Raw genomic sequence first — 27980 nt, 5'->3', positions numbered from 1 at the left:
TGTTTTCCAGAGTGGCTGCACCAGTTAGTAGATAAAGACATTGTGGTTTATATATACAATGGAATACTACTTGGCAATGAGAAAGAATGAAATATGGCCTTTTGTAGCAATGTGGATGGAACTGGAGAGTGTTATGCTAAGTGAAATAAGTCAAACAGAGAAAGACAGTACCGTATGTTTTCACTCTTATGTGGATCCTGAGAAACTTAACAGAAGACCATGGGGGAGGAAAAGGGGGGAAAAAGTTATAGAGGGATGCAGGCAAACCATAAGAGACTCTTAAAAACTGAGAATAAACTGAGGGTTGATGGGGGTGGGAGGGAGGGGAAAGTGGGTGATGGGCATTGAGAAGGGCACCTGATGGCATGAGCACTGAGTATTGTATGGAAACCAATTTGATAATAAATTTCATATTAAAAAAAAAAGAAGTCAACCTAATTCTTCAACTGCAACTTTATGAAAGGGATGAAATGGGTGGTGTGTTTAGGAAGTCACCTTATGCTCAGCAGTGTAGAGGGTACTGCCATGAAATCTTCCAAGGATAATGTCATCAATTCCATATGCTCCCCAGATTCAATTCTCTTCCCCAAATTCTTTGTCCTTATGTCCCTGTAACGTGGGTGATTTAAATATGGATAAAAAGTCCACTGACAGTAGTATGAATGAACTGAAAATGGTAAAACATAAAAGGGGGTTCCAGTCCACAATGTGATTTAGGAAGATCCTGAACTCACCTCCTCCTCAGACACACAAAATCTATATCTATTTATAGAGCAATTCCTCCTGAAGAACTGAGGGCTCACTGAATACCTTGTGCACAACAAACGATTGAAGGCAAAGAGAGAATAGCCAGAGAGCAGAGACAAAGACACAGTAAGGAAGGAAACTTCCACCCTAGATGCTGCATACCGCAGTGGGGAAGCATAGTACCAAGGGACTAGAAGCACATTTGTCTACCCTAGGGCACAGAAAGAAAGCCATGGTTTAAAAGAGCAACCAGTATGTAATAGAGCCAATGTTAGAAATTCATCAAATGGCAAGGGAGCTGCTGGAACTCTCTCTGGGTTGGAGGAGCCAGCAAATGCCACAGTTTACACTCCCCTCCATTTAGAGTGCAGACCAGAGCAGGGTCTGGATGCCATACCCAGTCTGCCATCTCAGACTACACTGGGCCTCTAGTCCACCCCAGCCCCAGCCATCCCACCAAGGCATCCCCAGGGTGGTGCACCAGGACACTATAGCTATATAACTCCAGCAGTTGCACCAAGGTGACACAGGCACAAAGCTCCGTGCCCATACTACTGCAGCTTCAGATGGCTGGCAAAGGCACTCCTGGTACAGAGCACTCGGGGACTTCCCAGCTAACACCTACTTCAGCTCCAATCACCCACAAGGGCATCCCCAGGCTGAGCACCCTAAGACACCCCAGCTTGCAACCACTTCAGCTTCAGCTATCCTGCCAGGGCACCCTCAGTGTAAAGACACCCTGGACGCTCCAGCCTCTGCCCACTTCAGCTTGAACCATCCTTCTAGGATACTCTCTTTGCACAGAGAGACCAAAGATCACACTGGCCCACACCTGCTTCAGTGTGAGCTGTCCTTCCATGGTTTCTTCTATGTAAAGAACCCCCAAAACCACCCTAATCAATAACCACTTCTGCTGTCCTTCTAGGGTGCCCCCTGCACAGAGTGCCCCAGGATATCCTGACCCACACCCTGCCTCAACTCTAGCCACCCTACCAGGTCACCCTCTGAACAGAGTCCTGGCTTTTACTCACTTCACCTTCAGTTATTCTGCCAATGTGCCCTCTGTGTTCGTACAGCCCTAGGACATCCCAACTTGTACCCACTTTAGCTTTAGCTGTCTTCCCAGGGTATCTACTGCAAGGAGAGCCTTGGGATCTACTGTCCTGTACCCTGCCTCAGTTCCAGCCACTATACCAGGGAACCCTCTGCACTCAGCACAAGACACCACAGCTTGGACCACTTCAACTTCAGCTGTCATACCAGAATGAGCTCTATGTAGAGAGTCCCAGGACCTCCAGCTTGCACCCATGTCAGCTTCAGCTATCCTGCCAGGGCACCTTCTGCACATAAAGTCCTAGGACATTCCTGATCTCAGCACACTTTAGCTTCAGGGGTCCTTCTAGTTCTCCCTTTTAATAGAACCTCAAGACTTCCCTAGCCAAAGCCCACTTCTGCTCCAGCCATCCCATCAGGGTAGCCCCAGCAAAAAGTGACCTCTGACCTCAGCCCATGCCATCCACAGCTTCAGCTAGCCTACAAAAGTCACCAAGCTCACACAGTCTACATAGGGAACAAATACACACAAGACTATTCCTTCAAGTTTAGAAGTAGCTTTTCCACCTAATTCAAAGAAACAAAAAAAGTCAATAAGTTAACACCTATTCTCCTCAATCTATCCCAAGATAGAAGAGGAAACAAAGCTTTCAAATATAATTCCAGAAGGCCAACATTACCATGAAACCAAAGCCAAAGACATTACAAAAAAGAAAACTACAGGCCAATATCACCAATAAGCACAGATGCAAAGATCCTCAACAAAATATTAGCAAACTGCACTCAACAATACATTAAAAGGATCATTCACCATGATTAAGTGGAATGTATTCCAGGGATGAAGGATGGTTCAATATTCATAAATCAATAAGACACAACACATTAACAAAATGAAGGTTAAAACTCATACGATCATTTCAACAGATGCAGAAAAAGTATTTGACAAAATATATTCGTTCATAATAAAAACTCAATGATGTGGGTTTAGAGGAAACATATCTCATACATAATAAAAGTCCCATATGAAAAACCCACAGCTAAGATTATACTCAATGATTAAAAACTGAAAGCTTTCCTCTAAGATCAGGAACAAGACAATGAGGTACACTCTCACCACTTTTATTTAACTTAGTATTATAAGTTCTACCCACTGCAATCAGAAAGAAGCCATAAAAGGCATCCATACTAGTAAGGAAGAAGTTACATTGTCAGTATTTGCAGATGACATGATACAATACATAGAACACTCATCATATACTGCACCAAAACAAGTTCTAGCACTGATAAATAAATTCAATAAAGTTGCAGGAAACAAAATTAATATACAGAAGTCTGCTGCATTTCTATACACAATAACAAAGTAACAGAAGGAGAAATTAATAATATTACTTACAAGTGTACCAAAAAGAATAAAATACCTAGGAATAAACTTAACAAAGGACCTATACCTCAAAAACTATAAAACACTGATGAAAGAAATTGAAGAGAACACAAGTACAAAAATATTACATGGATTGGAAGAAGTAATTTTGTTGAAATATCCATTCTACCCAAAGAAAGCTACAGATTTAATGCAATCCCTATCAAACCACCAACATTTTTTACAGAACTAGAGTAAATAATCCTAAAATCTGTAGAGAACCACAAAAAGCCCTGAATAGCCAAAGCAACTTGGAAAAGAAAAACAAATCTGGGGGTATCACAATTTCACATCTCAAGATATACTACAAATCTGTTGTAACAAAAACAGTATGGTACTGGCACAAAAACAGACACATAAGGGGCAGCTGGTTGGCTCAGTCAGTTGAGTATCTGACTGTCGATTTCAGCTCAGGTCATGATCCTAGGGTCATGGGATCAAGTCTTGCATCGGGCTCTGTGCTGAGCACGGAGCCTGCTTAAGATTCTCCCTCTCTCTCCTTCTGTCCCTCTCCCCTGCTCACATGCTCACTCTCTCTCTAAATAACAAAAATAAACAAACAAAAATCAGACACATAGATCAGTAGGATAGAATAGAAAGCCCAGAAATAAACCCAGACTTATGTGCTCAATTAATCTATATAACAAAGAAAGCAAGAATATACAATGGAGAAAAGAGTCTGTTCCCTAACTGGTTCTGGGAAAACTGGATGGCTACATGCAAAAGAATGAAATTGGACCATTTTCTTACACTATACACAAAAATAAACTCAAAATGGGTTAAAGACCTTAGTAAGACCCCATAAAACTTCTTGAAGAAAACAGAGGCAATAATTTCTTTTACATCGGTCATAGTAACATTTTTCCAGATATGCCTCCTCAGGCAAGGAAAGCAAAATCAAAAATAAACTATGGGGACTACACTAAAATAAAAAGCTTTTGCACAGTGAAGGAAAAGATCAACAAAACTAAAAGGCAACCAATTAAATAGGAGACTATATCCCCAAATGATATATCAGATAAGGGGGTAATATCCAAGATATATGAAGAACTTATGGAACTCTACACCAAAAAAAAAAAAAAAAGCTAGTAATCTGATTTAAAAATCAGAACATCAGAATAGACATTTTTCCAAAGAATACATACAAAAGCCCAACAGATACCTGAAAAGATACTCAACATCACTCATTATCAGAGAAATGCAAATCAAAACCACAGTTATCACCTCACACCTGTCAGAATGGCTAGAACGAAAAACACAAGAAAAAAGTGTTGGCAAGGATGTAGAGAAAAAGGAACCCTCATGCACAGTTGGTGGGAATGCAAACTGGTGCAGCTACTGTGGGAAAACAGTATGGAGGTTCCTCAAAAACTTAAAAATATAAATACCATATGATCCAGTATTTCTACCACTGGACATTTACCCAAAGGGGGAAAAAACACTAATTTGAAAAGATATATGTACTACTATGTTTACTAAAGATTATTTACAATAGCCAAGATATGGAAGCAACCCAAGTGTTAATCCATAGGTAAATGGATGAAGAAGCCATTTCAATGAATGAAGCCAAAATGAATGATATTTTGCCATTTATGACTTCATGCATGGGTGGACCTACAGGGTATTATGCTAAGTGAAATAAGTAAGACAGAAAAAGGCAAATACCATATGCGTCACTTATATATGGAATCTAAAAAAAAATAAAAGAAAAACTAAAAAGTGGAAACAGACAATAAACAGAACTTGATGGTTGTAGGGATGTGGGGAAGGGCAAAATCGATAAAGGGAAACAAGAGACACAGACTTCCAAATGATTAATTCACAGGGATAAAAAGTACAGCAGAGAGAATATAGTCAATGGTAATTTAATAGTGTTGTATGGTGATTGATGATAGCTACACTTGCGGCGAGCATAGCCTAATGTATAGAGGTTTCACATAACTAAGTTGTACACCTGGAACTATATAACAGTAACATTTTGTGCCGACTACAACTTTAAAAAAACACTGTAAGGGAAATAAATGACCAGTAACTTCTGTGACAAAAGATTTTAATTGAGGCAAATTCTACATCTCTGAAAACCAGACAGGAAAAACCGGGGAGAGATTTCTTTTGGAAAATGAATATAATAAAAATCACTCATTTGTACTTGGTAATTGAAAAAATCATGTGCATGCGCAGTCAGGACACATGCTCATAAAATGCCTAAAAAGACGCAAAAATTCCATCCCTGGCTGATTTCTAGGATGGTACAAGAGAAAAGTACAGGTTAATGAAGGTTTTTTATACGGCCTACGAGTTTAGGGAGTAAATTAATACTGGGAGAGGCTTTTTGTTTTTTTATCTTTTATCCTATATTTTTGTTAATCCAAACGTGTTTGGTCAAAGCTCTGTATCCAGCTGCCATTTGGATGATCCCAAGTTCAGTGGAAATGCTGAACTGCAATGAGAGTCTGCAATGACCAAAACTCAGAGGGTGGGAAATCAAGTGTCAAAGACCCAAGTTTTTCAACAAATAAATTTATGGAAAAGAAAAAGATTGGAGGAAAATCTACACTGAAAAGATTGGAAAGGCATGTCAAATGAAAAAGAAATGGGCAAGACAAACTATGTATTGTCTTGGGATGCATATTTGGAAGACAAAGCTGCAAAAAAAGAAATGGAAGGAAGTCTTTAACAGAATCACAGTTACTTTTGAGGGGAAAGCTGGTTGTGATTTGGACAAGTTACAGGGATTTCTGGGATGGACTACTTGACTTAGTTCTGTATCTTGACTTAGGTGACAATTACTTTATAAAATTTTATTAAGAAATAAACTTGTTTTGAACCATTATCTGTATCATGTTTTATTTTGTAATTAAAAAATAATGAATAAATAAAATCAAAGCCAAAGCATGATGAATGAGTGGTAGCACAAAACCTCCCACCTATAACCACCCTTGTCTAGAGACCTACATTCAACTATTGTTCATAGAGGCTAGTCCCACCAGTGCACCTGTATTTTTAATACTAAAACACAATGGGCAAGGGAAAGTGTGCTCTTCTGCCTGAGGGCATACAGCAACTGTATCTTTAGGGAGTCAGAACAACTCAAAAAGTTTTTGTCTGCTGCACAATTCTCCCCTGTGCAAAGAGTTACACAAAATACTGCAATCATAAAAGCAGTTAATTAACAGCACTAATTGTGCTTGGGTAGTGACCAAGTTCAACTTGGAAACTTGGTGCTGCCAGCCAGAAATCAGTCTGTTATGGGAATTGTCTGCTAGAATCATGTTGGTTTTCCCAGAGTAACTATGGGGAGAAGTGGTTAATGAGTCACCTGGGAGGTCACATCTCTTTCTGTAAATTACCATTTCCTTCCCCTACTTAAAAAAAAAAAAGGTGGTCATGAAGGCAGAAGAAAGCTCTTGAATAACAAGGAAAGCAAGTAATAAAAATAACAGGAAAGGGAAAATTGCATTAACAATTACAGCACTGCAGTGTCCCTCAGCCTTTGAATAATTTCTTCTAACAGTATAAACTAACAAGGTTCTGGTCGATCAGACTCATTCTATGTATTCCAATTTGGGTCTAGGTTTGTAGTCAACCAAATGAATCAAACTGTTATGGTCACTCCAAGCCTTCTGAGCTAACAAAGAACCATTGTTTAGTGTAATAGTATCATTAAATGTGGCCCAATCCAACATTATTTTACTTCTATCCTAGTCCAACACCCTTAGGATCCGTTCCCATACATATGTTACAGGTGTAACTGTATTTATGTATGTATTACATACATGTATTATGTATGTAATACATACATATGTATGTATGTAAAATATGTATTTTACATATGTAAAATCTTAGTTATTTTGGAGTGTACTGCATCTTGTCATAGATTCCACTTTGTCCCTGACTCACTGGAGTTTTCTAGGACTTGAGCCTGACTATAGGACTATGAACAATGTGAAGAGGTGGGAACAGGCACTGATAATTGTCAGCAATCCCCTGTCTGGTAACCAACTCAGGAGAGGTCGTTATAGTTTTCAGATAAGCACAGACAAATTTCTTCAGATAGAAGAAAACTCTTCCACCAGGAAGAATAATTTAGAAAACTTATGAATTCAAGTTTTCTTCTTTTATTAGAATCTGCCAATATTCCCCATCTTGATTTTCAAAGGTTTACCCCTTCCCAGCCAACCCATAACTTTAAAGGACAGTATGAGATTGTAAATTCAATTTACCTTGTAACTCAGCAAGCCACATATCAGGATTTTCCCCCCTAAAATCCATGACCCTGCAGCTATAATAAAAGTATCTTTGAGGGCAATCACAGAGGCTTTCTGGTCCCTTACTTGGCCTTTAGATGGGAATTTAAAGCCTTGAACTCTCCCATTTTCTTTCCCCATGATCTCCAGTCTACTATAAACAACCAACCAAACCCATTATACTCCATGTTTTTACTGAATGATTCTGTAACAATGTCTTGATCATCCAAAGACTTGCCTTCTATGAACACTCAATTGCTAGTGTTTACAGGTGATAATTGATGTAATTGTTTTCCTACTGCATGGTAATGACTACCTATATCCCCTTTATTGCTGACAAGGTCATTAATACTTTTAAATCTAATCTGATCAGAAAACAAATTTCCAGAAATAGAAATAATATAAAACCAATTTAGAGAACTCATTCTCTTTTTTATTGCAATGTAATTGATGTATAAAATCATATTATTTTCAGGTGTACAACTTAATGATTCAATATTTGTATATATTGCAAAATGATCACAATAAGTCTGGTTAACATCACCACACACAGTTACTTTTTTATTATTTAGAGAGAGAGAAAAAGCGCAAGCTGGGGAGAGGGGCAGAGGGAGAGAGACAGAATCTCAAGCAGCCTCCACACTCAGCATGGACAGAGGACTCAATTCCACAATCCTTGGATCATGACCTGAGCTAAAATCAAGAGTCAGACACTCAACCAACTGAGCCACCCAAGCACCACTTTTTAAATTTTAAAAAAATTTTATTTCTCATGGTTACATTTTTTGTTCTTGTGATGAGAATTATGATATATTCTCTTAGGAACTTTTAATTTTTTTTTTTTCAACGTTTTTTATTTATTTTTGGGACAGAGAGAGACAGAGCATGAACGGGGGAGGGGCAGAGAGAGAGGGAGACACAGAATCGGAAACAGGCTCCAGGCTCCGAGCCATCAGCCCAGAGCCTGACGCGGGGCTCGAACTCACGGACCGCGAGATCGTGACCTGGCTGAAGTCGGACGCTTAACCGACTGCGCCACCCAGGAGCCCCTCTTAGGAACTTTTAAATATACAATATGGTTTTATTAACTATACTCACTATGCTATACATTTATATCCCCAGGACTTATTTTAAAACTGAAAGTTTGTACCTTTGACTACCTTCACCCATTTTGCCTACACTCCATCCCCCAACTCCCTGCCTCCGGCAACTGCCAATTTGTCCTCTGTATCTACAAGTTTGTTTATTTGTTAGATTCCACACATGCATGCATCATAACTATTTGTCTTTCTCTGACTTATTTCACTTTACATAAATCCATGTTGTCACAAATGGCAAGATTCCCTTCTTTCTCATTGTTGAATGATATTCCATTGTGTATATATGTCACATGTTCTTTATCCATTTATCCTTTGATGAACACAGGTTGCTTCCATGTCTCAGCTGTTGTGAATAAGGCTGCAGTGAATATGGGAGTGCATATATCTTTTCAGTATTTTAGTATTTAGTATTTCATTTCCTTCAGTATAGACCCAGAAGTGAAATTGCTGGGTCACATGGCAGTTCTATTTTTAATCTTTTGAGGAAACCCTGTACTGCTTTCCATAGTGGCTGCACCAGTTTACATCCCCACTAACAATGCACACAGGTTCCCTTTTCTCCACATTCTTACCGACACTTGTTAGCACTCATATTTTTGAGGATAGCCATTCTAACAGGTGTGATAGGTCAGGTATGAGATATCACAATGAGGTGATATCTCATTGTGGTTTTGCCTTGTATTTCCCTCATGATTAGTAATGCTAGGCAGCTTTTTATGTGCCTGATGACCATTTGTATGCCTTCTTAGAAAAATATCTATTCAAATCCTCTCCCAATTTTTTAATCAGATTTTTTTTCTATTAAGTTCTGGGTTCTTCATATACTTTGGATATTGACTCTTTATTAGATACATACGTTGCAAATATTTTCTCCCATTGTGTAGGTTACCTTTTCATTTTTTTTCTTTTGCTGTAATGAGGCTTTTTAGTTTGACATAGTCCCACTTAATTTTGCTTTGTTGCTTGTGCTTTTGCTATCATATCCAGAAAATTGCTAAAAAAAGTAATATCAAGGAGCTTCTTCCCTATTTTTTTCTCCTACTTTTAGTGTCAGCCTTACATTTGAATCTTTAACCCACTTTGAGTTAATTTTTAGTATGGTGTAAGATAGGAGTCCAATATCACCTTTCTGCATGCGCTTCTTCAATTTTCCTAGCACCATGTGTTGGAAAGACCGTAATCATTTGCTTTATTTTGTTCACATCATACTTAGACCCAAAGTTAGGATACACAGAATGAAGCTGATTTGCCATAACCTCCTTAGTCTACTGTAGAAGATATTCGAAGGCTGAGGGAGACTGTAATGCTGCTCACTCATTTCCAACCACGTTCCCCATGAAATCCACAGAATACTCCATCAAGACTAGAAGAAATAAAATCAGAAAGGAAGTTCTAGCATTATGGAAAAGGTGTAGGTCAAGAATGTCAGCACTGCCTTTAAACTTGGCTCCCTGAATTCAATAGGGCTGATGAGGTAACTAGGGTATCAGTGGCCAAGTGGCAGCACTTAACTGCCAGACATAATATGGGTGTGGTACCATAAGAAGCAACAGAACTAAACCAATAATAAAATAGTTTGACCTGACAATACCTTTGGCATTAGATAATTAATCACAGTACCTCTATAACTGAAAAAAGATGGGTAGCCTAATAAAAGTCTTATTTGATTTGTATGAACAGAAAGTATTTCTATCTGGTCACCTGGTCACCAAGAATGTGACAAATAAAAGCAACAGAGATTCACATTGTCTCTACAATTTCCAGACTTTAGCCACTTGACAAATACAGGACTCTTTGAATAAAAAAAAGACTGGATCTCTTTGAAGAAGGACCTAGTACAGGGTAAAAAGAAAATACACTGTAAATATTTCTTATTGCTTATATTAAAGCTAGGATCATTTACCAGAGTGATTGTACATTGAGGAAGGAGAAATAACCAGACTTCTGGAGAATTTCTGGACTGTAACTCTGAATTTACGCTAATTTCTGGACACTAAAATACTACTGTGGTCCACCAGTCAAAGGAGGGCCTACTGGAGATGAAGTTAAGGGAATTTTGCTTGGTTCTATCTCACAGTGGGCCCAGCAGGTCCTAACCCTTTTGGGTTATTTCAGGAGTCCTAATATTCATAGTTGGAATAGACATACATGGCAAATGGAAGAATATTTGCATTGGTTCTCTGATACATGTGATATGAACTATTATATAGTATCAGTGGTGTAGTGTAAGCCACTATTACTCTCTTCATACCAAAAGAGAAAACTAGACACAAAACCAAATTCCTGGAGCAGTTTCAAGGATTAGTGACACCATCATGGACTTGAAAGATACAAGACTGGTGATTCCTAACATATCCTTATTAAAATCACCTATGAGCCTGTGCAGAAGTCAAAGGATCTTAATGAAATACTTTGTCAACTCACAAAAGTGGTGATTTAATTGCAGCTTCTTTACCAGATGCATTTAACTGTCCTGATACCTGGTAGAAAGCTATTAATGTAGCAAAGAGTTTTTTTTTCTCTATACCTATTAGCAAAGATCATCATAAACAGTTTGCTTCCAGCACCCAGAACCAAAAACAAACCTTCAGTGTCCTATGCTAGAGTATACCAGAATTCCAAGTCCTATGTCATAATCTAATCTGCAAGGAACTTCACTTCTTCACTATTCCAAAGAACATCACCATGGCTCACTATATTGTTAGTCTGACAACTGGACCAGAGCAAGAAGTAGCAGCTACTCTAGATACCTTGGTAAGATATACATGTATATCATAGAATGGAAAATAAATCTCAAAAGTATTCATGGGCTGTCACGGCAGTAAAATTTCTAGGAGTACAGTGGTCTGGGGACGGCCAAGATATCTTATACAAAGTGGACAAGTTGCTGTATCTTGTGCTGCTGCATCTACCACAAACAAAGAGGCACAATTTTCTGTGTGACTTAATATTTCGGAGGTAACATATGCCTCATTTTGGCATAATATTCCAATATAATAACCAAGTAACTCAAAATATTTCCAGTTTTGGACAGGGCATAGAACCAGAGAAGGCTTTACAGCAGCTTCAGACTATCTTGAAAGCCTCTCTGACATTTGGTCTCTGATTCAGCAAATACTACAAAGAATGTATAACATATAGGACCACTGAATGCTGCCTTTGGAGGTTCCCTATGGGTGAATCATAATCTCAGACCTTTAGACTTTGGGAGCACCCACATACCATCTTCTACAGATACTCAATATACTTTTGAGAAAGAACTTTTAGCTTGCTTCTAGGCTCCAGTAGAGACTGAACAGTTGAACAAGTGTCACCAAATGTGATGCAATCTGAGCTTTCCACCATTGTATGGATATACCAGTTTGTTTATGCATCCACATATTTAAGGGTATATTGCTTGCTTTTGGTGTGGACAATTGTTAATAAAGCTCTATAACCAGCCATTGCATGTTTTTGTGTGGACATAAGTTTTCAACTCATTTGGGGAAATACCAAGTAGCATGACTGCTAGATAGTACATTAAGAGTATATGTAGTTTCATAAGAATAGACACTTCTCTAAAGAAGACATCCGGATGGCCAACAGGCACATGAAAAGATGTTCAACGTCGCTCCTTATCAGGGAAATACAAATCAAAACCACACTCAGATACCACCTCACGCCAGTCAGAGTGGCCAAAATGAACAAATCAGGAGACTCTAGATGCTGGAGAGGATGTGGAGAAACAGGAACCCTCTTGCACTGTTGGTGGGAATGCAAATTGGTGCAGCCGCTCTGGAAAGCAGTGTGGAGGTTCCTCAGAAAATTAAAAATAGACCTACCCTATGACCCAGCAATAGCACTGCTAGGAATTTATCCAAGGGATACAGGAGTACTGATGCATAGGGGCACCTGTACCCCAATGTTTATAGCGGCACTCTCAACAATAGCCAAATTATGGAAAGAGCCTAAATGTCCATCAACTGATGAATGGATAAAGAAATTGTGGTTTATATACACAATGGAATACTACGTGGCAATGAGAAAAAATGAAATATGGCCTTTTGTAGCAACACGGATGGAACTGGAGAGTGTGATGCTAAGTGAAATAAGCCATACAGAGAAAGACAGATACCATATGGTTTCACTCTTATGTGGATCCTGAGAAACATAACAGAAACCCATGGGGGAGGGGAAGGAAAAAAAAAAAAAAAAAAAAAGAGGTTAGAGTGGGAGAGAGCCAAAGCATAAGAGACTGTTAAAAACTGAGAACAAACTGAGGGTTGATGGGGGGTGGGAGGGAGGGCAGGGTGGGAGGGAGGGCAGGGTGGGTGATGGGTATTGAGGAGGGCACCTTTTGGGATGAGCACTGGGTGTTGTATGGAAACCAATTTGACAGTAAATTTCATATATTAAAAAATAAAAAAAAATAAAATAAAAAAAATAAAAAAAAAAAAAAAAGAAACTGCCAAACTATCTTCCAAAGCAGCCATACCATTATGCATACTTACTAACAAAGAATGGGAGCCCTCACAAACATTTGGTGTCACAAATGTTTTGGATTTTAGCCATTCTAATAGGTATGTAGTGGCATTACACTGTCTTATTTTACAGTTCCCTAATGATGATGTTGAGCATCTTTTTATAATCATTTTCTTACCTTTACCTAGCTCATAATTTATTATGTTTACTCTTTTCCCAGCTTAATTGAAGTCTAAATGAAATATAAAATTGTACATATGTAAGCAGTACAACATGGTATTTTGATATACACGTACAATATGAAATGATTACCATGATCAATATTAACATATCACCTCAGTTACCTTTGTATATGTGTATGCGTGTGTGTGAAGAGAACACTGAAGTTATACTCACCCTGTTAGTAAATTTCATTTATATAGTACAAGAGCATTAACTACAGTCAACTTGCTGTATATTAGAACTCCAAGACTTATTCACCCTAAATAACTTGAACTTTGCTCCATTTGACCAACATCTGCCCATTTCTCCTATTCCCTGTATCTTGGAAACTGTTGGTTCTTCTTCTATTGGTTCAAAGTTTTAGATTCCACATATAAGTGAGATCATATAGCATTTCTGTCTTTCTGTGTCTGGCTTATTTCACTTAACATAATAACTTCCTGGTTCATCCATGTTGTCATAATATTCCATTCTCTGTTTGTGTCACATTTTTGTTACCTACTCATCCGTCACAAGTTTCCATATCTTGGCTACTGTGAATAATGCTGCAATAAACAGGGGAATGCTGTTATCTCTTCAAGATACTTATAGTTCTATTTTTAATTTTTAAAGAACTTCCATACTGTTTTCCATGATGGCTATAGCAATTTACATTCCTACCAACAACATACAAGAGTACCCTTTTGTCTACATTCTTAAAAACACTTGTTGTCTTTTTGCCTTTTTTGTATTAGCAATTCTAATAAGTGTGAAGTGATACATCATTGTGGTTTTCATTTGCATTTCACAGATGATTAGTGATATCGACCATCTGTTTAAGACATTTGTTCATTTTTTAATCAAGTTATTTATTTCCCACCTGTTGAATTGTAGGTGTTTCTTACATATTTGGATGGATATTAACCCCTTGTCAGACTTATAGTTTGCAAGTATTTTTGCCCCATTCCATGAGTTGTCTCTACAAACTGCTGATTGCTTTCTTCACTGTGCAGAAGCTTTTTAGTTTGATACAATCCAATTTGTCTATTTTTGTCTTTATTGCTTTTGCTGTTGGTATCAAATTTTTCAAAAACATGCCTAGGCCACTGTCAAGAAGCTTTTCCGTATCTTTTCTTTTAGCACTTGTCCTAATTTCACAGTTTATGCTTTAAGTCTTTAATCAATTTTGCATGTTTTTTTGGGGGAGGGGATAAGGTGTGAAACAAGGATCTCATTCTTCTGCATGTGATACCCAAATTTTCCAACACCATTTATTAAATAGTCCTTTACTTATTGTGTACTCTTGGTGGCTTTGTCAAAGATTAGTTGACCATATATCTATGCTTTTATTTCTGGGCTCTCTATTCAGTTGGTCCATTTTCCTGTTTTTATGCCAATACCATACTGTTTTGATTACTATAGATGTGTAATATAGTTTGAAATCAGGCAATGTGATGCCTCCAGCTTTGTTCTCCTTGCTCAAGTATGCTTTGGCTATTCAGGATCTTTTGTGGTTCCACACAAATTTTAGAGGTTTTTTTTCCATTTCTGTGAAAAATGCCATTGGAATTTTGGTAGGATTGCATTGAGTGTACAGATCACTTTAGGGAATATAGATATTTTAACGATATTAATTTTTCCAGTCTATGAACATGTGATATCTTTCCATTTCATTTGTGTCTTCAGTTTCTTTCATCATTGACTTAATAGTTTTCAATGGACAGATCTTTCCTCCTCTTGGTTAGATTTATTCCTGAGTACCTCATATTGTTTGATGCTATTGCAAACAGTTTAATTTCTTTTTTAAATACTTGTTAGTGTATAGAAATGGAAGTGATTTGGGTATGTTAATTTTGTATCCTGCAACTTTATTGAATTCATTTATTACTTCTAATGGGTTTTTTTTGGTGGAGTCTTTAGAGCTTTCTCATATCATATCTTGTCATCTACAAATGGAGACAGTTTTACTTTTTCTTTTCCGATTTGGACGCACTTTGTTTTTCTTGTTTAATTGCTCTGGCTTAACTATGTCAAATAAAAGTGGCAAGACAGCATCCGTTGTCTTATTCCTGATCTTAGAGGAAAAACTTTCAGCTTTTCATTATTGAGTATTGTATTATGTGTGGTTTTGTCATATATGGCCTTTATTATATTAAGTTATATTCCTTCCATGCCTAATTTATCACCTTTATGATGAAAGGATATTTTGTCAAATGCTTTTTCAGTATCTATTGAGATGATCATATGATTTTTATCCTTCATTCTGGTAATATATGTCACATTTATTGATATGCATAGATTGAACCATCCTTGAATCCCAGAAATAAATCCCACTTGATTATGGTATATAATTTTTTAATGTGCTGGTGAATTTTGTAGACTAGCATTTTGCTGAGGGTTTTTACATGTATATTCGTAAGGAATATTGGCCTATAATTTTCTTTTCTTGTAATGTCATGGTCTAGCTTTGGTATCAGAGTAATGCTGTCCTAGTAGAATAAATTCAGAGTATTCACTAGTCTTCAACTTTTTAAAATAGTTTGAAAAGGACTATTAATTTTTCTTAAAATGTTTGGTAGAATTAACCAGTGAAGCCATCTTAACCTGGGATTTTGTTGTTGGAAAGTTTTTGATTATTGATTCAATCTCCTTTCTCATTATTAGTATATTCAGATTTTGTATTTCTTTTTGATACAGTGTTGGTAGATCACGTTTCTAGAAATTTGTCTATTTCTTCCAGGTCATCCAATTTGCGGGCATATCATTTTTGATAGGAACCACTGTCATTCTTTGTATTTTTGTGGTATCATTTTTTGTGTCCTCTTTCATTTGTAATTTTACTTGTGTTTTTTTTTCTTAATACTCTAGCAAAAGTTTTGTCCATTTTGTTTATCTCCTCAAAAACCAGCTCTTCATTCCATTGATCTTCTCTATTGTTTTTTTGTTTTTCTACTCTGTATTTATTTCTACTCTAATCCTTTATTATTTCCTTCCTTATGCTAATTTGGGCTGGGTTTGTTCCTTTTCTAGTTCCTCAATATGCAAATTTAGGTTGTGATTTTGAGATCTTTCTTTTTTCTTAACATGGACATTTATCATTATAAACTTTCCTCTTGGAACTGCTTATGTGCATCCCATAAGTTTGGGTATCTTGTGTTTTATTCTTTTTGTCTCAATTTATTATTTTCCTTATGATAATTTTTTGCTTCCCTTTTGATTACTTCTTTCATCCATTGGCTGTTTCCTAGGGTGTTGCTTAATTTCCACAGATTTGTGAATTTCCAAATTTTCCTTCTGTTATTATAGTTTCATACTATTGTGGTCAGATAGGATACTTGAGGGGCACCTGGGTGGCTCATTCAGTTAAGTGTCTGACTCTTGGCTGCAACTTAGCTCATGATCTCACGGTTCATGCCCCACATTGGGCTCTGCGCTCACAGCACAGAACTTGCTTGGGATTCTCTTTCTCCTCTCTCTGCCCCTCCCCGACCCTCTTTCTCAAACTTAAAAAAAAAAAAGATGCTTGAAATTGTTTCAATCTTATTAAAATTTAATGACTTGTGGGGCACCTGGCTGACTCAGGCAGTGGAGCATGCAACTTTCGGTCTCAGGGTTGTGGATTCAAGCCCCACACTGGATGTAGAGATTACTTAAAAACAAAATCTTAAAAAAAATTTGTTGACTAGTTTGGGGGTTTAACATATGATCTGTCCTGGAGAAAGTTATGTGTACATTTGAGAACAATGTGTACTGTGCTGCAGTTGTATGGGAATTTCTGTACCTGTGAGATCCCTGTGGTCTATACTGTTATTCAAATTCACTGCCTTCTTATTTATTTAGAACTGAATGATCTACACATTGCTCAGGAGAAGGTACTGAAGTCCCTGACTTTTATTGTATTGCTGTATATTTCTCACTTTATCTCTCTCAATATATCCTTTATGCTTGTAGGTGATCTGATGTTGGGTGCATATATATTTACAACTGTTATATCCTATTAATGAATTGACTCTTTCACCATAATATAATGACCATTTTTGTCTCCTTTGACAATTTTTAAGTCTATTTAGTCTGAAATAATAAGCATTCCTGTGTTCTTTTCATTATCATTAATGTGAAATATCTTTCTCCATCCTTTCAATTTCAGCCTATGTGTGTCCTTAAAACTAGTCTCTTGTAGGCAGAATTTATTTGGATCATGTTTTTTATACATTCAGTTATTCTATATCTTTTTATTGGAGGTTTTAATCCATTTACATTTAAAATAACTATAGATGAGAACTTATTACTACCACTTTTCTGTTTTGTATTTCCTTTGTTTCTTTCTTTCTACTCACTGTCTTCCTTTATTATTTGATAGCTTTTTTGTAGTGTTATGATTTGATTCCTTTCTCTTTATATTTTGTGTATCTGCTGTGGGTTTTGTGTTTACAAAAAGACTTATATAACACATCTTATAGTCCATTTTAAGCTGATAACAAATTTGATTACATACAAAACTTCTACACTTTTTTTTTGGTGTATACGTAACATTTATTGTGGTAAAATATACAAAAAAAAATAAATTTACCTGCCATTTTGAAGTGTACAATTCAATGGCATCAAGCACATTCACACTGTGGTACAACACTCCCCACTATCCATTTTGAGAATTTTTTCATGATCCCAAGCTGAAACATTGTATTCATTGACAATAACTCTTCTCATTACCCCTTCCATAGTTTCTGGTTGCCCCTACCCATCCCATACATATTTTATGATAGTGATTTGACAATTTACATCTTTTGTGTATCCATTAAATTATTGTACTTATTTTTATTATTTTTGTCTTTTTACTTTTATGAAAGGGTTGAAAGTGATTTATATACCACCATTATAGTTTACACACCACCACTATAGTATGGGTATATTCTGTATTTTAGTATATATCTACCTTTACCAGTGAGTTCCATACTTTTTTTATCTCATGAATTAGCATCCTACACTTGATCTTAGCCAAAAGACTGACAAGAAATCATGAATTAATACCCTTTTGTTTCAGTCTGAAGAAGTACCTTTATAGCATTTTTTATAAGGCAGAACTGGTGGAGATGAATTCAAGCTTTGGGGAAACCTTTCTCTCCCCTTCATTTCTACAGGTGAGATTTGCTAGGTATAGCATTCTTGTTTGGATTTTTTTTTCTTTCAGCATTTTGAATATATTCCACCACGAACCACCCCTTCCCTGCAAGGTTTTAGCTGAAAAATTCACTGACAGTCATATGGTGGCTCCATTGTATAAAATGAGTCATTTTTTTCTTGCTGCTTTAAAAATTCTCTTTGTCTTTGACTTTTGACAATGTGGTTATAATGCATCTCATTGTAAATGTTTTTAATTTCAACCTATTCGACTTTGAGTCTCATGATTGTGGATATCCATTTCCTTCCCTAGATTTAAGAAGTTTTCAGACAATATTTCTTTAAATAAGCTTTTTGTCTCTTTCTCTCTCTCTCCCTCTCTTTACTCCTCTCATCTTTCTCCTCCTTTTCCTCTTTGGTTAACTCCCATAATGTATATATTAGTTCACTTGATGGAGTCCCATAGTCCCTTAAGCTTTCTTTACTCTTTTTCCTTCTTTTTTTCTTTTTGCTCCTCTGACTCAGTAAGTCCAAATGACTTGTCTACAGGTCACTGATACTTTCTTCTGTTTGATCTATTCTACTTTTGAACCCCATCCATGCTTTTTTCAGTTATCATATACTTAAGCTCCAGTATTTTTGTTTTTTCAATTCATATCTACTTCCATGCTAATATTTGCATTTTATTAATGCAGTGCTTTCCTGATTTCATTTAGTTGTCTATCCTGTTCTCTACCTAATGAGCTTCATTAAATGATTGTTTTGAATTTGTTAGGCAATCTACAGATCTCCATTTCTTTTGGATTGGTTACTGGAGATTTTTTGTCCTCATTGGACTGTGTCATATTTCATGATTCTTCATGTTCCTTGTAGGTTTGCTTTGTTTTCTTCATTTAGAGAATCCACTTTCTCTCCCAGTCTGTATGGACTGATTTTGACTGGGAGAGACCTTCACTAGTCAGCAGTGCTCAAAGTGAAGCAAGAGACCAATCCATTATAGCATGTGTTAGGACTGGAGGAAAGCATCAGTTCTGTGCTTTTTCCCAATCTCACAGAACAATTCCAGCTATAACAGCACATCCACCCCTTTCCTTTTTTGCTAGTGGAGCCAGAAAACCGAGCTTTTTCATTTTTTACCATTTGATATAAGTGAGATAGAAATTGGCTCCACAAATAGCACTCTGAATTTCCGGGGATTGGGCCCCCTTTGTTTCTTTCCTTTCTTCCTAGAAGAAAAACCTCAGTTCTGTGCTCATTTATAATCTCAAAGAGCATCAGCACCAGCTGTAACTGAATGGCCTCACCTTTTCTATGTTCTGAGCAGTCCCAAAGGACCAGGCTCTGCAGGTTGTTCAGTCCTCAGCATAAGGTGAGACAGGATTTGGCTGTGTTATGGGCCATAGGACAAGTCTCCATAGATTTAAAAGCATTCAAATCATACAAAGTAGGTTACTGATTACAATGAGAATCAACTAGAATCAATAACATAATTATATCTGGAACTTTTCCCCTGGGAATTATAACCTGTATGTTAAAGAAATTTAAGTTGTTAAAGAAATTACAAATAAAATTAAGAAATATTTTGAGCTGAATCAAAAGAAAACAAGATCTATATAAATTTATATATGTAGTTAAGGAAGTGTTTAAAAGGTAATTAATGGAACTAAATACCTATATTAGAAAGGTATCAGATGAATGACTATGGTTTCTACCTAAAGAAAGGAGAAAAGGGTCAGGGAAGATGGCAGCAGAGTAGGAGGACCTTAGACTCATCTCATGCCACAAATACAACTAGATAACTATCAAAGCATCCTAAATAGCCCAAAAACTGACCTGAAGACTGGCAGAACAAACTCCACAACTCAAGGTAGAGAAGAAGCCACATCAAACAAGGTAGGAAATGCAGAGACATGGCTTGAGAGATAAACAGATCATGGGTGCTGCAGAAGGGCAAGAGACAGACTAGCCCATAAGGAAGCACAGGGGGAAAATAAATCCCCATAGCAATCAGCTTGGAAAGCCACAGGGGCTGAATTTCATGAGTTCTTGCAACCAGCAGGGCTTAAAGCTTTGAGTTTTAAAGGTCAGTGGGTAGGGCTGGGATAGAGCTCAGAGGACAATGTACCCTTCTAGGAGAAAATTCAAGATGCTGATATACAGCATGGAAATAGTGATATGAAGAATGCCTGGGGCACACAGTGAGGAGGTTATCCACCTGTCTCAGAGCACATCCCAAAGAGGCAGCATTCACAGAGAGACCCCTCTAGAAATAAAGGAACTGGCAAGTATCATTTCCCTCTCCTACCCCTCAGCATAAGCACAGGACCACCTGCAGGAATGAGCACAGTGCTGAAACATGCTACCTAACTTGCTTACACCAAGTCCTGCCATTCCCCCACCCCACCCACCCAATCTAGTGGAAGTGTCCCTCTCAGTGACACTTGCCTTAATCTCAGCTCAGGAGGCCACTCCTCCAGAAGACCAGCCAAAACCCCTACTAACACTGCATCTCCCAACTTGGGAATTTTTCAGGGCCTCAGCTCTAATGGTGTTGTGGACAGATATCATTTCACAAACAGACCAGAGGAGACCTACTTAAAATGTGGCACATTTAGTCGAGGGACCACACACTACACACAAGAAGTAAAGAGAGCCTCTGCAGACAACAGACCTGAAGTGGCCAGAACAAAGCTGCAGAGTACACACAGCACACACTGGAGACATTCTCAGAAGTACTAAGCACTGAGGAACAGGGGGTACCTCTCAACAGGGCACCACGGGACCTCTTCTTCATAAACAGGAGACATAGTGACCTTCTCAAGAACAGGAGACATAGGGACCATCCTAACCACAGACAGGCAGAGAAACTTAGGCAAAATGAAAAGACAGAGAAATTTATCCCAGATGAAAGAACAGGACAAAGCCATGGTCAGAAATCTAAATGAAACAGATATAAGTAACATACATGAGAAAGAATTTAAAGTAATGATTATAAGGATACTCACTGGACTTGAGAAAAAAGTGGAAGACACATGTGAGACCCTTAACATAGAGATAAGGAATAAAATAGAAAAGATAAAGGGCTCAATAAATGGAAGTGAGAAACACTCTTGATGGAATGAACAGAAGGGTGGGAGAGGCAGAGGAATGAAATAGTGACATAGAAAAGAGAGTAATGGAAAGTAATCAAGCTGAACAAAAGAGAGAAAAAAGAATTATTCAAAAAAAGAACAGACTTTAGGTACTCAGGGACTCCATCAAACATAATAACACCTGTATTATAGGAGTCCCAGAAGAAGACAGAGAACAGAGGGCAAAAAATTAATTTGAATAAATAATAGCTGAAAACTTTCCTAATGTAAGAAAGTAAATATCCAACCAGATCCCGGAGGCACAGAGAATTTCCATCAAAATCAACAAAATCAGACTGACATCAAGACATAATTAAAATTGCAAAATATAGTGATAAAAAATCTTAAAAGCAGTAAGACAAAAGAAGTCATTAATTTACAAGGGAAAATCCATTAGACTAGCAGGATATTTTTCAACAGAAACTTTCCAAGCCAGAAGGGAATGGCATGATATGTTCAACGTGCTGAATGAGAAAATTTTACATCCCAAAACACTCTTTCTAGCAAGGCTATCATTCAGAATAGAAGGAAACATAAAGAGTTTCCCAGACAAACAAAAACAGATGGAGTTAATGTCCACTAAACTAACCCTGTAAGAAATATTCAAGGGGACACTGAGTGGAAAAGACAAACCAAAAGGGACAGTATAAAAGTAGGAAACACAACAGCAGCAAAAATGAATATTTCTGTAAAAAAATCAGCCAAGAAACTCACCAAAAAAAAGGGTATTAAATATAATAACATACACCTAAAACATGGAGAGGAGAGAAGAATGGATTCAAACTTAAATGACATCAACTTAATATAGGCTACTATATGCAGAAGTTATATACAAAACTAATGATAACCATATATCAAAACCACTAATAAACATGCAAAGAATAAAGAGAAATAAATCCAAATCTACACTAAAGAAAATCAGCAAAACATGACAAGATAAAGGCAAGAAAGGATCAGAGACAATCTTCAAAACCAACCACAAAACAAGTAACAAAATGGCAACAGATACATACCGATCAATAATTACTTTGAATATAAATGGACTAAATGTTCTAATCAGAAGACATATGGTGACAAAATGGATTAAAAAATAAGATTCCTCTATATGCTGCCTACAACAGACTCATGTTAGACCTAAAGACACTTACTGAATGAAAGTGAGAGGAACAAAAAAATGTCTATCACGCAAATGGATATCAAAGAAAGCCAGAATAGCAATACTTATTTCAGACAAAATACCCTTTATTTCTATGATTTTTCTTTGGCTGTGTACTGTATACTTTATTGATGGTACAATGCAAGGTGGAGCTCCACAAGCCCCTCCTTTTCTTCAAGGACTCTTGGATGGAAACTGTGGAGGTCAAGAGATATTCAGTGTGTTGAGGGATGAGTTGGGGCAAAGACTCCCCAGCATCTGAGAGCCTTTCTCTTCCTGTTGTTCTTGCTGGGGCTGGTGGTCCAGGGGGCTCTTACTCCTTGAAGGCCATGTGGACGATAATGTCTACCACCCAGTCACTGTAGCCAAATTCATCATCATACCAGGAAATGAGCTTGACAAAGTAGTCACTGAAAGCAATGCCAGCCCCAGCATCAAAGGTGGAAGAGGGCATGTCACTATTAAAGATGATACTCAGTGTAGCCCAAGATGCCCTTCAAAGGGCCTTCTAATGCCTGCTTCACAACCTTCTTGATGTCATCATATTTGGCAAGTCAAATCTATGACTGACATGCTGTGGGTGGGGGCATGGAAGGCCATGCCAGAAAGCTTCCCATTCAGCTCAGGGATGATCTTGCCTATAGCCTTGGTGGTGTCAGTAGAAGCAGGGATGATATTATGGGCAACCCCTCAGCCATCACACCACAGCTTCCCAAAGTGGCAGTCCATGGTCTTCTGGGTGGCAATGATGGCATGGGCTGTGGTCGCATGTCCCTCCACAATGCCAAAGTTGCCATGGGTGACCTTGGTCACAGAGGTCAAGTAGTTAGTGGTGCAGGAAGCATTGCTGACAATATTGAGGGAGTTATCATACTTCTCATGGTTCACGCCCATCACAAACATGGAGGCATCAGCAGAAGGGTCAGAGATGATGACTCCTTGGGCCCCACCCTTCTAATGAGACCCAGCTTTCTCCATGGTGGTGATGACCCTAGTGGACTCCACAACATACTCAACACCAGATTCATCCCATTTGATATTGGCAGGATCTCACTCCTGAAAAATGAAGATGAGCTTTCCATTGATGACAAGTGTCCTGTTCTCAGCCATGACTGTGCCATGGAACTTGCCAAGGGTGGAATCATATGAGAACATCAGGAACATGTAGACCATGTAGTGGAGGTCAATAAAGGAGTCATTGATGGTGACAATATCCACTTTTCTAGAGTTAAAAGCAGCCCTGGTGACTAGGCACCTAATACACCCAAATCCATTTATTCTGACCTTCTCCATCATTTCTCAGGGACACTGCTGGCACTACACCAGAAGAAGCAGCTTTCTGTTGAACAGGGAGGAGCAGAGAGCCCAGACAAAAAAGACTTTTAAATCAAAAACTATAACAGGAGACAAAGAAGAACACTGTATAATAATAAAGGGGACATTCCAACAAGAAGTATAATAATTATAAATATTTATGCACCCAAGTTGGAAGCACCCAAATATATAAAATAGTTAATAACAAATGTAAAGGAAATAGTAATAATACAATAATAGTCCTGACTTTAACACCCCACATACAACAAGGGACAGATCATCTAAACAGGTGTCAACAAGGAAACAATGGCTATTAATGACACACTGGAACAATTAGACTTAATAAACATACACAGAATATTCCATCCTAAAACAGAATACACATTCTTTTCAATTGCACACGGAACTATCTCCAGAATAGATCATATATTAGGTCACAAAACAAACTCAAGAAATTCAAGAAGACTAAAGTCATACCATGTGTCTTTTCTCACTACATCCCTATGAAACTAGAAGTCAACCACAAAAAATATATCCAGAAAGAACACAAATACATGGCAGTTAAATAACATGCCACTAAACAATGAATGGGTCAACCAGGAAATCAAAAAACAAATTAAAAAGCACATGGAAATAATTAAAATGAAAACACTACAATTCAAAACCTCTGGGATACAGCAAAGCAATTCTAAGAGGGAAATTTATAGCAATACAGACCTATCTCAAGAAACAAGAAAAATATCAAATAAGCAACCTAATTTTGCACATAGAGTATCTAGAAAAAGAACAACAAAACCTAAAACCAGCAGAAGGAAGGAAATAATAAAGATTAGAGCAGAAATATATAGAAACAAGCAAACAAACAAACAAAAACACAACAAATCAATAAAACCTGGAACTGGTTCCTTAAAAATATATCAAAATAATTGATAAACCTCTAGCCAGACTTATCAAAAAGAAAAAGGACTCAAATAAAATCAAAAATGAGAGAGGAAAAATAACAACCAACACCACAGAAATACAAATAATTATAAGATAATATGAAAAACTATATGCCAAAAACTGGACAATCTAGAAGAAATGGATAAATTCCTAAAAAACATACAAACTACCAAAACTGAAACAGGAAGAAATAGAAAACTTGAGCAGATCAATGATCAGCAAACAAATTGAATCAGTAATTAAAAAAAAAAAAAAAACCCAACAAACAAAAGTCCAGGATCCAATGGCTTCACAAGCAAATTCCACCCAACATTTAAAAGGCGAAAGATTTATACAATCTGAAGAGAAACCAGAGTATTCCACCCAACATTTAAAGAGTTCATACCTATTCTTCTAAAACTGTTCCAAAAAATAGAAAAGGAAGGAAAACTTCCAAATTCATTCCATGAGGCCAGCATTACCCTAATACCAAAACCAGATAAAGATACCACTCAAAAAGAGACCTATAGATATCCCTGATGAACACAGATGCAAAAATTCTCAATAAAATACTTGCAAATTGAATCCAACAACACATTAAAAAATCATTCGCCACAGTCCAGAGGGATTTATTTCTGGATTGCAAGGGTGGTTCAATATCTGTAAATTAATCAACATGATACACCACATTAATAAAAGAAAAGTGAAGAACATTATGATCATTTCAATAGATGCAAAAAGAATCCATTCATGATAAAAATCCCTCAACAAAATAGATTAGAGGAAACATACCTCAACAGAATAAAGGCCATACATAAACTCAGAGGTAATACCATCCTAAATAGGAAAAAATTGAGAGCTCTTCCTCTACAGTCAGGAACAAATAGGGATGCCCATACTCAACACTTTTATGCAACATAGTAATGGCAGTCTTAGCCATAGCAGTAAGATAGCAAAAAGAAATAAAAGCATCCAAATCAGCAAGGAAGAAGTAAAACTTTCGCTATTTGTAGAAGACAGTATACTATATATAGAAAACCTGAAAGATTCCACCAAATAGCTTCTAGAACTGACAGATGGATTCAGTAAAGTTTCAGGATACAAAAATCAATGTGCAGAAATCTGTTGCATTTCTATATACCCATTATGAAGCAGGAGAAGGAGAAATTAAGGAATCAGTTCCATTTATAATTGCACCAAAAACCATTAACATACCTAGGAATAAACCTAACCAAAGGGGCGACAGATCTATAATCTGAAAATTGTACAAAACTTATGAAAGAAATTGAAGAAGACACAAAGAAATGGAAAAGCACCCCATGCTCATGGACTGGAAGAACAAATATTGTTAAAATCTCTATACTATCCAATACAATCTACACATTTACTGCAGACCCTATCAAAATACCAATAGCCTTCTTCACAGAACTAGAAGAAACAACTCTAAAATTTGTCTGGAACCACAAAAGACCTTGAATAGCCAAAGCAATATTGAAAAAGAAAAGCAAAGCTGGAGGTATCACAATTCTGGACTTCAAATTATATTACAAAGCTGTAGTAATCAAAACCTTATGGTACTAGCATAAAAATATACACATAGATAAATAGAACAGACTAGAAAACCCAGAAACCCACAACTATATAATCAATCTTCAACAAAGCAGGAAAGAATATCCGTGGGAAAAAGTCCCTTCAACAAATAATGTTGCTAAAACTCAACAGCTACCTGCAAAAGAATGGAATTGGACCACTTTCTTACCCCAGACACAAAAATACATTCAAAATTTATGAAAGACCTAAATGTAAAACCTGAAACCACCAAATTCTAGAAGAGAATGCAGGCATTAACTTTTTTGACATCAGCCACAGCAACTTCTTTCTGGATATGTCTCCTGAGGCAAAGGAAACAAAAGCAAAAATAAACTATTAGGACTACCTCAAAATAAAAAGCTTCTGCACAATGAATGAATTGAAAAAACTAAAAGGAAACCTATGGAATAGGAGAAGATATTTGTAAATGACATATCCAATAAAGGGTTAGTATCCAAAATATATAAAGAACTTATCAAACTCAGTACCCAAAAAACAAATAATTCAGTTAAAAGGTGGGCAGAAGACATGAACAGACATCTCTCCAAGAATACACAGAGATGCCCAACAGACACATGAAAAGATGCTCATCATCATTTATCATCAGGGAAATGCAAAACTACAATATCACCTCACACCTGTCAAAATGGCTAAAATCAACAATACAAGAAATAACAGGTATTGGCAAGGATTTGGAGAAAAAAAGGAATACTCATGCATTGTTGGTTGGAATGCAAACTGGTACAGCCACTCTGGAAAATAATATGGAGGTTCCTCAAAAAGTTAAAAATAGGGGCATGTGGGTGGCTCAGTCAGTTTAGCACCCGACTCTTGATTTCATTGTAGGTCATGATCTACCAGTTCATGAGATCGAGCCATGTGTTGGGCTCTTCACTGAGAGCACAAATCTGCTTGGGATTCTCTCTCCCTCTATGCCCCTCCCCCACTAATGTGTGTGCACCCACTCTCCAAATAAACTTTTTTAAAAAGTTAAAAATAGAACTACCCTATCATCCAATAATCACATTACTGCGTATTTACCCAACGAATACAAAAACACTAATTGAAAGTGATACATGAACCCCTCTGTTTATAATAGCATTATTTACAATAGCCAAGATATAGAAGCAGCCCAAGTATCCATGGATTGATGAACAGGTAAAGAAGATGTAATATATATATATAGGAATATTACTCATCCATAAAAAAGAATGAAATCTTGCCATTTGCAACAACATGGATGGAGCTAGAGAGTAGAATGCTAGGTGAAAAAAATCAGTCAGAAAAAACAAATACCATATTTCACTCATATGTGGAATTTAAGAAGCAAAACAAATGAACATATGAGAAAAAGAGAGGGAAAAATCAAGAAATATACTCTTATTTATAGAGAACTGATGGTTACCAGTGGGGAGGAGGTTGGGGGTATGGTTAAATAGGTAATGGCAATTAAACAGTGCACTTATGATGAGCACCAGGTGATGTATGTAATTGTTGAATCACAATAACATACATCTGAAA

The 27980-nt window shown here is 37.1% G+C and overlaps 1 long non-coding RNA gene and 1 pseudogene across 2 annotated transcripts in view; one reads left to right on the top strand and one right to left on the bottom strand.

Annotated features, from left to right (window-relative positions):
• The first annotated feature begins 11245 nt into the window (after positions 1-11245).
• LOC144616550 (uncharacterized) overlaps positions 11246-27980 on the top strand; it is a 135363-nt gene continuing 118628 nt past the window's right edge. The window contains exon 1 of one of the 2 annotated variants that reach the window (XR_013555909.2): positions 11246-11321. This is a non-coding gene — a long non-coding RNA (uncharacterized LOC144616550). The remainder of the gene's footprint in view (positions 11322-27980) is intronic. The other variant, XR_013555910.2, reaches the window with a different exon arrangement.
• Positions 22948-23927, bottom strand: LOC132669324 (glyceraldehyde-3-phosphate dehydrogenase pseudogene; annotated as a pseudogene).

This window comes from Panthera onca, chromosome B3 (genome assembly GCF_046562875.1).
Source record: "Panthera onca isolate mPanOnc1 chromosome B3, mPanOnc1 haplotype 2, whole genome shotgun sequence".
NCBI lineage: Eukaryota > Metazoa > Chordata > Mammalia > Carnivora > Felidae > Panthera > Panthera onca.
The sequence above is the reverse complement of the archived record's forward strand: the minus strand, read 5'-3'. Positions and strand labels throughout refer to the sequence as shown.